The sequence below is a fragment of the Ostrea edulis genome, chromosome 3, assembly GCF_947568905.1.
Source record: "Ostrea edulis chromosome 3, xbOstEdul1.1, whole genome shotgun sequence".
Lineage (NCBI taxonomy): Eukaryota > Metazoa > Mollusca > Bivalvia > Ostreida > Ostreidae > Ostrea > Ostrea edulis.
The window spans coordinates 25,356,372-25,368,594 of record NC_079166.1 but is presented as its reverse complement, the minus strand read 5'-3'; the positions used below and the strand labels follow the sequence as shown (position 1 = coordinate 25,368,594).

Sequence of the window (12,223 nt, the reverse complement as noted above, 5' to 3'; positions counted from 1 at the left end):
ATTTTTCAAAACACAATTTTTGTCCATAAATGTTTGCAAAATAAACATATATATATTTCTAGTATTTAAAATCGGATATAAAATTATTCTGTCGGACCTTTTCTTTTTATAATGTATTCTACATGTACATATAATGTTTATATATTTTTTTCTAAACTTAATGGTGATCACAATGACTCGCTCTCGAAATTAACAGTTTAAATTTTCCAAAAGTTGTGCAATATTTAATGTCTATTGCAATCATTTTGATGCTCAGAGTAGTGCAAACGAGTAGTAATATTTCAAAAATTTTCTCGGGATATCCTGTGGGTATCCGGGTTAGAATAGGTCCTCAGTACCCCTTGCTTGTTGTATAGGCGACTAAATGGGGCGGTTCTTCGGATGAGACTGCACAAAACTGAGGTCCCATGTCACAGTAGGTGTACTGGCACAATAAAGATCCCTCCCTGCTCAATGGCCATAAAGGTCGAGTATAAGCCTAAATTTTGCAGCCCTTCACCGGCAGTGGTGACGTCTCCATATGAGTGAAATATTCTCTCGAGGGACGTTAAATAATATTTAATCAATCGGGGGTGACCCGATACCCCCACCCCAGCAAGAGGAGGCCTTCCCTCCTGTACCTACCCCCACGGCGCTTCGCACCTCGGTGAAACCTTCAGTTTCATAACACGTGCCTATACACATTGAAACAGTCCTAGCTACGCCCCTGACTAACACGGGGTATCTTAAGGCAAGAACTGGCGCTGGTTATATCCAGGCATTCTTACAGATAGTGAACTGTCAAAAACTAGTCTTTTTATGAATTTCATTTAAAACTACATGTAACCGTCCAATACAGTGTGCGAAACTAACTTTAAAGTCCCCCAAACGAAAAAGAAATCGAACAAAATACTTTCAAAATACTATGAAAACACACATTTATATTTTCTTTGTATGTTTTGAAAGTGTTGCATTGAACAAAAAATCAATGCAACACTTTCCAGGATGGGGAATGCATGGTATTTTGTTTGTGTTTCATTACAATGTTCGTGTTTCATTAATGTTTCATTTCACTTTACAAAATGAAATCGCATTTTGAAAGTATTTCATTACACTTGTTTTCATCAACGTAATATTTTGATTGTGTTTCATTTAACTTTAGCCTTGTAAACAGCATTTTGAAAGTATTGCATTGAACTTCAATATCAAATACAAGATATGTCCATACTAATTTTAAAAAAAGAAATGAGAACGACATTTTTTCTGGAATAAAGGATATTGTTGGCGTTTAAGTTTAAAATATAATCAAAATAAAGCTTCGTGAGCGATGAGCTTGTATGCCGAAAATCACGTTTCCAACCCTGATCAAGAAAACGCTTGCGATAAGACCGGGCAGATAAGCATACGCAAGAGTCTGGATGACCAAGACTTTAACAGACTTCCGCCAAATATGAGCCCGCCATCGACAACACGAGCAGGAAAAGAGTGGCAAAGTGATGAAAACGAAGATCCCGAAGCTAATTCAGCCAGAAAATGGGTACGAAAATTCTATTATACTATTCATGTAACGGTTTAGATATATTTTCACGTCGAATAAATAATAAATAAATAATAATGCAGGGGTCGAAATTAACTTTTTCTACCACACAGGCTACTTTTAGCCTGTGTGTAAAAAATCCACAGGCTAAAATGAAAACCTACAAGCTAAAATAAAAATAATGAAGCAGTCCTCTTTTTTCATATGTTTTTTTTTTTAATCAACGATTTCCCCCATCATTACTGAGCCTAGTGGGTCAACAGGCATCGTTTGGACAGGACACTAAGCTAAGTTACGTCATATGGTGCAATGTTTAGGTCTCTTGATTATCGCACCTCTAATCCACAACCTGTTTACCGCAGGTCTAGGTCCAGTCTTTCAATTTCATGCCACATCAGGGTACGTTGTTACTAATGATTTTTCAAAGCGAATCCCGGACTCGTGGTTTTATAAGCAGCACAATCACGAGCCCCATGTACTTTTTTGATAATCGTCTACGCGGTGAGCAGTGCACTCGTGTCATCACTACAACCCGACCTCCATATGACAATATAAAATTAATTTAGATAGGACATTCTCATGATTCTGATACAAATGAATACCGGAAGACTTGGTAAAACATAGATTTTTTTTTTTTTTTTTTTTTAGATAAATGAATAACAAAAACTTCCTACTTGGAATTCAACTTAATCACACCTATATGTGAACAGGACTCGTGGCACATGTCAATTTTTTTTCATCATAATGCGATGGCCGACCTCTTAAGCATTTGTTTGACTCCAAGTATCTTAATAAAATCATGAAAGAAAAATCCGGATAGAAACGGTTATTGAAATCGGTCGTTCATGTAAGCGTTTGTGTAATTCAGAGTGCAAGTTTAAGAAAAGCGAATAGCGCATCACCGTATAAAACGGATACGTTACGATCATAGTTTGTAAATCACCACTCGCTAAGATTTTCAAGTGTCCACTATTTTTACTCGCTATTTTTCAAATGTACTCGCATTTTGCGAGTATTTCTCGCTAATTTTGAGCCCTGATAATGATGAAATGAGAGGGTGAGCTCACCATGCATCAGACACCCTAACCTCGGCTGGGATTCGACTCGGCTGGAAATAGTAATTGCCCATACCCACTGTATATCATTCATAAAGAAAAACAAACAATAGAACTCTTCAATATCACGAGATAATCTATTCCTTCATGGAAGTCCTCATTTGAACAGAAAATTATTGACCGTTTTTAATTTGGCATTTTCATACCTACAGGCATAAATGATTGAGATCGGGTTAATTTAACGGTCAAATTAGTTATTTGAAGCAAACAGCAGTGTCACCTAAGTGTACATTAATTGCTAGAACCAACAGGAGCTGAATGTAAATTTCCAGGTACATGTATGGATTATGAAGGACTGCTCCGAGATTCGGTGGCCCTTTTCCAAATTTCCAGTCAAGCCGAATCTCACTCGAGATTATGGACGGTAAGCGGTAAATGTAGTACGGCCGAAACCCGAATGCCGAAAGTCCCGGATAGCGATTTTTACGAGTTTTCTCTCTTAATGCTGCATGTAATAACATATAATTTGCAGAGGTTACTGTTTGTAACCTAGGTACATAAAAAACATAATTTTTTTCTGAGAATTCTTCTACAAAAGTACCAAACCAGAGTTTTCACCTGCCAAAAAGTGGTAAATCTAGTACGTTTTATAGATGTCGGAACCCAAACACGGTCGAAGACACTGACCAATTCCCACAGCCCCTTGTAAATACTGGGTTTTAAGTAATCATATTCATGCAAATTATATTGATTAAGACTACATTTTATGTTTCTATCATTATTTCACAACACAGAATAATAAAAACTGCTGTATTTTGTAATCGTATTCTTGTTTTAATCGGAACAAGTAGGTCTCCTTAGTTTGGTAAAGTTGTACCTAAACAGCGTACGCTTACATGTAAAACGATAGTTGAGGATTCTATCGGTAATTAGTCATGATTACAACATTAACCATTGATTCCGTTGCCCAGCTCTAACCACGCGAAGGTTCCCCATTCATGTTATTTTGAATAAAAATTTAAACTCCGAAAGTAAAGAAATTATACCCCCTAAAGTAAATAATGTAACCCCAAAAGTGTGCTTTTACAATATTTTTTCATTTTGATTAAGAAAGAAAAGGGAAATATGATAGTACAGTCGTTAACTTAATCGTCTTGAAGATGGAATGATAATATTAAAATTTGTCGTTCTTCTTCGATAAATTATATGTACATACGATTACTTTAAATCACACTTCGTATGCATTAGTAGCCTACACTGCATCAAAATAATAATTGAATTATAAAATTATTCAATTAATTCAATAACGAATATGCTTCAACAACCGAAGTTTAAAAAGAAGCACACTATTTATAGTGTATATCAAAGTGGATTGAAATATTGCAAAAAAGTGCCTGAACTACACATGTATAATTATAAATAATATGTAGGGTGATAAAATAAAATGCGCATATAAATGCACCATATATGCAATTGCGATTTATTTAAGTTACCGTAGATATCTAGAACTCAGTCTAATTCAATATTGTCTATAATGCTAAAACGCGGACTTTCGGTAGATCAAAAGACTGGCGACCGTGTTCGGGTTTCAGCATATATAAAACGTACTAGATTTACCGCTTTTTGGTATTCGAAAACTCTGGTTCATTATCTTCTTTACAAGATTCCCAGAAAAAGTTATATAATTCTTGTTTATCATAATAAGTTTGATGTCATTCTATCAATTATTAAGAGAGAAAACTCGGGGGGGGGGGGGGGGGGATCGCTATCCGGGACTTTCAGGTTTCGGCCGTACGACATTTACCGCTTACCATTATGGACACCCTTGAAGTTTTATTTTCGAACATATGTCCGCTATATTGTCCAAATGTAGATAAATCTTGATTGAAATGTGTTTCCCCTAGCTTAAAATTAAATTCATGAACTATTGAAATATTTGCCTCCTATTACATATTAATGAAAAACACTTTATTTTGTTCTCACTAGATAGTGATGATGGAACTAAGGAAACTTTAAATTGCTGAAATAAAACAAGAAAAAAGGTTAGTAATTCAATGAAAATACAGATTGTGTTTATATAATATATATTTATAATATATATAAAACCTGTTCAGTTTGGGTGTTACCTTTGCTGAGTTTTTCAAATTGATACTTTTTATTTGCCTGCATTACTAAAGTTGCATTTGCTATACATAGGTATAGTATTGCACTACATAATCGGGGGGGGGGGCAAGGAATTGTGAATCAATTAGGTGTGAAAATAGAAACAGACATTAAATGATGTAAACAGATGTATCTAGATAGACAATGCATTCTTTGCATTTTTTTCTGCATAAGAAAGTATAGTTAGGTTTTAAACCAAATATATTTATCTTTATTCAACAGAAATTCAAGCCGAAAACAAGAATCAATAATAACCTCAAACCAGCAATCTTTGAAAATGCAAGAATGTAGAACCCAGCAGTAATTAATTGCCAGAGTCCTGTGGTTCAAATGTTCCAGTACCCGTCAGCAACACTTCTGTACCTAGCAGTATGCTTAAGACACACCTGTACCAGTCAGCAACTTGAAAGAATCCTGCTATACTCGTGTGTTTGTGCCATACAATAACTCAATTGTACTTAACGGTCAAGATGTGTTAACCTCTGTCAGCAACACCTCAGAGCCTTGCAGTTACAATAAGCCTGTGCGAGTAAGCAACTCGAAAGAACCCTAGTGTCATACTTGTGTGCTTGTGTCAAATAACAAAATTTAGAATGTAATTCTTTGAGATTTTGGATCAACTCAAAGGAGAATATATAAACATGATTTGCTGTGGTTCGGAATTATCATAGTGCTTAACAGTAATCTTATTACAGTTTATTTCTAGTCATCATGCTCTATTGTTTTGAAATATTAATTAAGCTCTGATTTTAATTATATAATTTTACCTAAATTCAAATCTTTGTCAGAAATTACATTATTTTGCTTTATACATATCTATACACATGGGAAAATAGCAGTCAGAATTCCAAAGATAATGATTTTTACATAAACATGTATCTGTTGTTTATGTACGTTGCATTCTGTTCCTATGATATATTTTTGATGTATGAATTTCAAAAGCCTATTGATGGAATTTCCATTCTTATGTTCTGATCATGTTTTGTTAAAAGTGTTTGGAAAAGTTTTGATTATATTTTGTTACATACGATTTAATAGTATTTTACTTGAGATCTCATGTAACAAAACATTTTCAAAACACTATTTTGATAGTATTGTGAAACAATGTTTTGTTAGTATTTTATTGATATTTTGTTACCTCATTTGCATATGGTTTTCAAAAACTACTGCAGTATTTTGATGATATTTTGAAAGAACGTTTTGTTAGTATTTTGTTGACGTTTTGTTACCTCATTTGCATGTGATTTGCTGTACTATTAAAACGTCTTCAAAACGCAACAAAGTATTCATGTTTTGTTATAGTATTTTGTTACCCTGTTTTTTTTGTAATCCAATGATTTCCCGCACATGCAACTTTCTACACAATTATCGCCCTTTGTTTTTAAACTCTGAACATAGTTTCTGGTCTCAAAATATAATAATTGATATGACTGAGGATTTTATAGGTTGTGATTTATTTCATTTGATTAAAAAAATATGTGGAAGGATTAATAGCATTTTATTTTATTTTTTTTAACTTTAAAATTATAAGGAATACTAAAATGTCAGGTCCGGAGTGAATGTGACGTATTACAATGGGTCCTCGGTAAAGTCAATGTTTACACGGAATCGAATAAAGTGGATACTGACAGCATTAGAGAGGGGTTAGGAGGCAAATTTAAGTAGGCAAATGTTGTAAGTGATAAATACTTACGAGTTATATTCATTGTGCGGCGGTTCAAAGCGAAACTCGAGATTTCTCCAAAACGGCGTTTCATTCCAGTTCGCTATGCTAACGCATAGCTCATGGCTTGGTCAATCAATTGAATTTTATTGACTTTATTAATAAAATTTCAAACTCCTGTGTCGTTATAGACCAACTCGATTTTCTATAGACATGGTCTATCGGTCCATGGTTAATTTCGCACATTGCCAATATGTATACATACATTATCGTAATCAATAGAAAATTTTGATACCGTATTTAACACCACCCCCCATCCTCCAAAAAAATGTCACTACAGCTAATAAGAGACACCGGGACTTATCAGATACATCTATTTTATGTAGATAGACTTTTTTTTAAAAGTATGTGACAAGTCCCTGTGTAATGGTACCAACCTCTGCTTTCGTTTTCATCATGTCGATCCGGCGTGAAATGCACATTAGATCTATATTCTATTCTTGATGTTGAATTGAACTATATATCATGCAATCTAAAGAAATGTTGGCTTACTGTCTTGCCGTCCCTCGATCTTTAGATTTCAACTCTTTTTAACCGTTAAATTCATTTTCTGAAACCAGTGTTTAAAACGAAAATAGGCCTAGAGATTCGACGAAAAGAAAAAGAAAGAAGGAAAAACTTCCTCCTTGTAACTTGGCAACTTGCCAATCACAACTGCACGGACCACAGAAGTTGAAATCTGTGACATAGATCATTATTGATTATTTTAAAATAATGTAGACTAATATATATATATATACACGAGATATAGTAAAATTTATGACACACGTGGACCATGAGCGCACGGAATATTCAATTCATTTTTTTTATCGTATATTACACAAATATGTCTGACAGGGGCGTAGCAAAGGCACTCGACGTTTTCAGTATCTAAGATCAATTAAAGGGAACGTAGGGTCAAAAATCAAATTTTGATATGTGAAAACTGGTACCATGCAGACAACAAAATCAAGCATAGAAAAAATAATTGCTGTTGATAACAAGATTTAATCTGTCATTTACACTGAAAACTGAGCTGAATGGGAGAATCTCTTATCATGGCGGCTGATGACGTGTATGCGGCAATTCATTACAACTGCTGTGCCTATAGCACTAAATGGGTTAGTTAGAATTTTGAAAAAGATTCTTTGAATGAGGATATCAGGGTAAGTATAAATTATATTTGCTTTTTACTTGGTAAATACTAATAATTCTTAATGTGTAAATAACCAGAGTTTATTTACAACAAACTTTTACTTATACAATAATTTTCTAATCTAATCTAATTCAGTTTATTTTAATATCCTTATCCAGTGAACATTTTGTACAAGCTAAATATGAAATATTCAAAGTTAATTTAATATCTAATTAAATTAAGATATTGAGATACACATTAAAACCTATTAAAAAGAAGATGCATGCAGTAACTAAAATATTTGATGGCAGCAAGCCTAAGGAAATAAGAGAAAATAGCTCAAAAAGATGAAGAAAAGGAAAAGCGGGATCCATGTAATACTTTCAAAAATCATCCCAGCACTAGCACGTTTTGTATTAGGCCCTATACTATTGTTTTTTAAAGAAATTGAAAATGTACAAGTAAACAAATGAAGTATAGTATATATGAAGTATAGTTTATATAAATAATTAATTAGTCATTATGAGTATTTTTCATTTTTCAGCTAATCCATTTTCTTTTGGAAACGAATGAAAAACTCATATGCAGAACCTATTGACCAACCTGGACTATCAGCATCTAAGGAAACAGGTAATTTGATGCATTTCTCTAAATGATTAACAAAGTTTTACAACCAAGGTCATTTGAATTCCCCCTTTGCAGTTAATCTTTCAAGTCTTGACATTTACGTGGTAATTACTGCAGGGGTGTAGTGATAATCAACTGATTTGTGCTGTATACAGGTTCACATTGCAAAATTCTCTTGTAAACAGATGTACTAATAAATCAGAAAGAGAGAAAACTACTATGAAAAATAAACTCTTTGTTGTGTGAAATACATGTACATGCACCTTCAGGAAATTTCATTATTTAAGTTATAAAGTAATGGTTTGATTTCATTTTTATATTTTCAGCTCAATGAAGACATGAATAGTGACAAAAATATCCCACTCTCAATCCATATTGAAGAATAAATCAACTTTGTGCAACATATACAGATAGAATTGCCCAGTCATTGTCCATCATATGTGCTAAGGAATGTTCAAGTGAAGAATGAAGAAGTGAAGATAATGAACTGTATAAAGAATACAAAATTAAAAGTTTAAGAATTAAGAGCGTCGTTTTCATCAATCCATCCCAATTCACTGGTGTTTTCATTTGAAGCTGCTAATAATTCCTCTTCATTATAATCAGGCTCATATTGATATCATTTGCAGTCAGATATGATCAGCTGCTTTCACTGAGAGGCAATTGCCCGGTATACGTCATAAGCAGATGGGATTGTGGGAAATATCTTAAAGACCGATAACTTTATCTTGCAAAATGGCAGCCTCCAGCAGATGATGTGTAGCTATATTTAATAGCCGATTTCTACACAACAGATTACAATCAAATGGAAATAACCAGTGGACTTAATTACTAAATATTTAGTATTTGAAATGTGAAATTATTTTTTTATACCCTACGTTCCCTTTAAAGGCATGAGGTTGGGAGTAACCTAAAAAAAAAAATACACCCCTACATGCAGCAATTTTAAAGCTGCAGTGTTGTTAGAAGAAGCAGGCGTCTGTTTGTCTCTACACGTGCTCTGTAGGGTAACAGACGTACAATATACGAGTTCTATATCAAAATATTTTGAATTCAGTCATAGAATTTCTGTTTATTGCTAATGTATCCAGACTAATTTTGTCCAGCTGTTGGAGACAACAACTGTGAATAAATTGATGCATCCTTTGGCCAATAAAATGCCCAATTAACAGCATTTATTGCTGTGAAAAATCTGAGGCGAATTCAAATTCAGATTTGATTGACATGTCAAAGTTCATCTGTACAAGGTAAACAGAAGCTGGAAATCCTCTTGATTCAAATATACACATTTGTATTAGCATAGCATAAACCCAGTTTTCCTTAGTTTTCTTTCATTTAATTAATCATTGATATTTTTAGAAAATACTCTAAAATATATAATTGTATATTTACAACAACAGAATTGCAAAATGGTAATGTCAAAACTTACTTTATAATTTGAACCAAGTTAAACCCTTTTCCAGTTAATGAATTAAAAATAAATCACTTCCAGACAAATTGAAATTGTTTTGTTTTTTTGTTTTGTTTTTTGTATTGTTTTTATCATTTTCAACAAATACATATACATCTTTTACTCACACTCTCATACAGATTAAAAAAAGCAATATAGACAATTACATGTATATTCTAGTACTTATTGTTAAAAAAAGAAGAAATGCTGTTATCATTAATTGAAAAGACATTTCCATTTAGACCATTTCTTTTTGTAAAATATTTGTTCTGTAAGTTTTTCGTCCAAAATGTAGTAATCATATAAACATTTCAAAACATCATCAAAAACAATATTGACATTCTTTCTTGAATATTGGAATATGTATCTCTTTACTAAGAGGATTATAAAGTTTAAAACCATGTGTTCTTTTTCTGGAAAACCAAAAATAACAGTTTGTACACTAAATCCCATTCTTTTACCAGATTTTTGAAAAATCCAATCTGATAATTTTGTCCATAGTGTAGAAACAGAAGGACAATAAAAAAAGATATGCTTAATTGTTTCTGGTTCTAGTGCACATATTGAACAAAGTGGAGAGTTTTTAATTTTTGATATATGTAGGAGTTTGTTAGTACCCAATATTCTATGAATGATTCTATAGTTGAACCATATCAGTCCTGAATCTTTTGTTACAGATTTGATGTTTGTATATACATGTTTCCAATTTAAATCTAATTGCAAATTTAAATCATTATCCCATTTGTTTTCACAAATAGGTCGATGCTGTGATTTTGATATTAAATAGTCATAAATATACCTATAACCTTTTTTGTATTTGCATAGAATTTTAATGAATTCAGGTTAATATGGTTGAAAAGTTGTATCATGTATAAGCAGTTTGATATTAGGCCATGAGTGCATAATAGCTTGTTTTAATCCCTCATATGTAGTAAATGGAATTTGAATTGAGTAATCATTTGTGATACTCTAGTAGCTGATAAAGTTACCATGCTTATCAAATAAATCAGATATTATATGAAACCCCTTGTCATATAATTGCTTGCAAAATATGTATTTATTTTGAATCTTTATTTTATCATTATACCACAGGGGTTCCAAAAAAATATGAAATCATTCATTTCAAAACTTTCCAAAAATTCTACGAAGTAAAATAAAGTTTCTTTCCAAAAAGAGTTTCTAGTGGAATTTGCTTTTTGTTTACAGTAAACAGGTCCAAAATGACACAATTTTGTAATGTTACAACCAGTAATTTCATAAAATAAGCTTATCCAGCTACATGTAGAATTAGTTGTAAAGAGTCTCTTAAACCAAGTTAGTTTGAGAGACTTGATAAATGTTTCTATATTGGTCATTCTACACCCACCATTTTCAAAATCTAATTCTAGTGTTTTTCTAGAAATTTTCTCCATTTTGTTCCCCCATATAAATTTGTAAAAAGCTTTTATAAGTTGCTTTATCCACTGTAAACTTGGTTTGGGAAGCGAAATGAACAAGTGCGTAAATTTTGATAGAAACAAACTTTTCACCACTGTAATTTTTCCTATGGGAGAAATATTTTTTTTTGACCATTGGGTTATTTCTTTCTGGGTAGCTGTAAGCCTGTTATCAAAATTAAGCTTTTCCATGTTCTTAAGGTTTACAGTATATGTAATGCCTAAAACTGTGAATGGTCCTGTTGTCCATTGTAATCCAGTATCACTACAAAAAGTATCTTTAATATTAATCTTAGAACCAATCCAAATTCATTTGGTTTTGGAAATATTGGGTTTTAAACCTGAAAATTGAAAGAGGAGATCAAGAGCACTTTTTAGACTTTTTTCTGATCCATCCAAAAATAAAACTGTGTCATCTGCATATTGTATTAAACGAATTCTTTCTCTATTTATTTTAATGCCCCTGATGTATTTGTTTTGTCGTATCATATGGCCTAAAATTTCGACACAAAGGTTGAATAAACAAGGAGATATTGGATCACCTTGACGACAACCCCTGCCAATTTAAAAAAAAATTGAAAAAACACCATTTTGAATAACACATAATTTGGCCTTATTGTATAACACTGATACCCATTTGATAAGATCATGACCGAAATTAAAAAAATTTAAGGTTTCGTACATAAATTTCCATGATATAGAGTCAAATGCTTTTTCAAAATCCACAAGTAAGAGCATACCTGGGATGTGTTTTTCATGTACAGAATCTATTACATCGTAAATAAGTCGCGTATTTTCCCCAATAAACCTATCTTTGAGGAAGCCCTTTTGATTGTCATGTATTAGAAAATCAAGAACATTTTTTATTCTATTTGCTATACATGCAGAAGCAATTTTGTACGTTACATTAAGAAGTGATATTGGTCTCCAATTTGTAAGTAATTCCCTGGGTTTGTCTCCTTTTGGTAATATAGATATAATGCCTTGTTTCTGTGTTACAGACAGTTCTCCCACATTAAATCCAAAGTTTATTGACCCAATTAAAAAACATCCAAGATCTTTCCAAAAAAAATTGAAAAATTCTGCTGTGAATCCGTCACTTCCAAGACTTTTATCATTAGACATATTTTTAAGTGCTA

At 32.5% G+C, this 12,223-nt stretch overlaps 1 protein-coding gene and 2 long non-coding RNA genes across 5 annotated transcripts in view; 2 read left to right on the top strand and 1 right to left on the bottom strand.

Moving 5' to 3' along the window:
• LOC125673630 (E3 ubiquitin-protein ligase rnf213-alpha-like) overlaps positions 1-7,069 on the bottom strand; it is a 139,198-nt gene extending 132,129 nt beyond the window's left edge. The window contains exon 1 of one of the 3 annotated variants that reach the window (XM_056160275.1): positions 6,950-7,069. The gene's annotated coding sequence lies outside the window, so the exon portion shown is untranslated. Of the gene's footprint in view, positions 1-6,834 lie in introns of all 3 variants that reach the window. The other 2 variants (XM_056160274.1, XM_056160276.1) reach the window with 2 other exon arrangements.
• LOC130053297 (uncharacterized) lies at positions 1,364-6,016 on the top strand. The gene is made up of 3 exons (XR_008801833.1): positions 1,364-1,516; positions 4,558-4,613; positions 4,957-6,016. It is a non-coding gene; the product is annotated as an uncharacterized LOC130053297 (long non-coding RNA).
• A 283-nt stretch (positions 7,070-7,352) lies between the features above and the next one.
• LOC130053296 (uncharacterized) lies at positions 7,353-8,723 on the top strand. Its single transcript, XR_008801832.1, has 3 exons — positions 7,353-7,602; positions 8,116-8,201; positions 8,525-8,723. It is a non-coding gene; the product is annotated as an uncharacterized LOC130053296 (long non-coding RNA).
• The last annotated feature ends 3,500 nt before the right edge of the window (positions 8,724-12,223 follow it).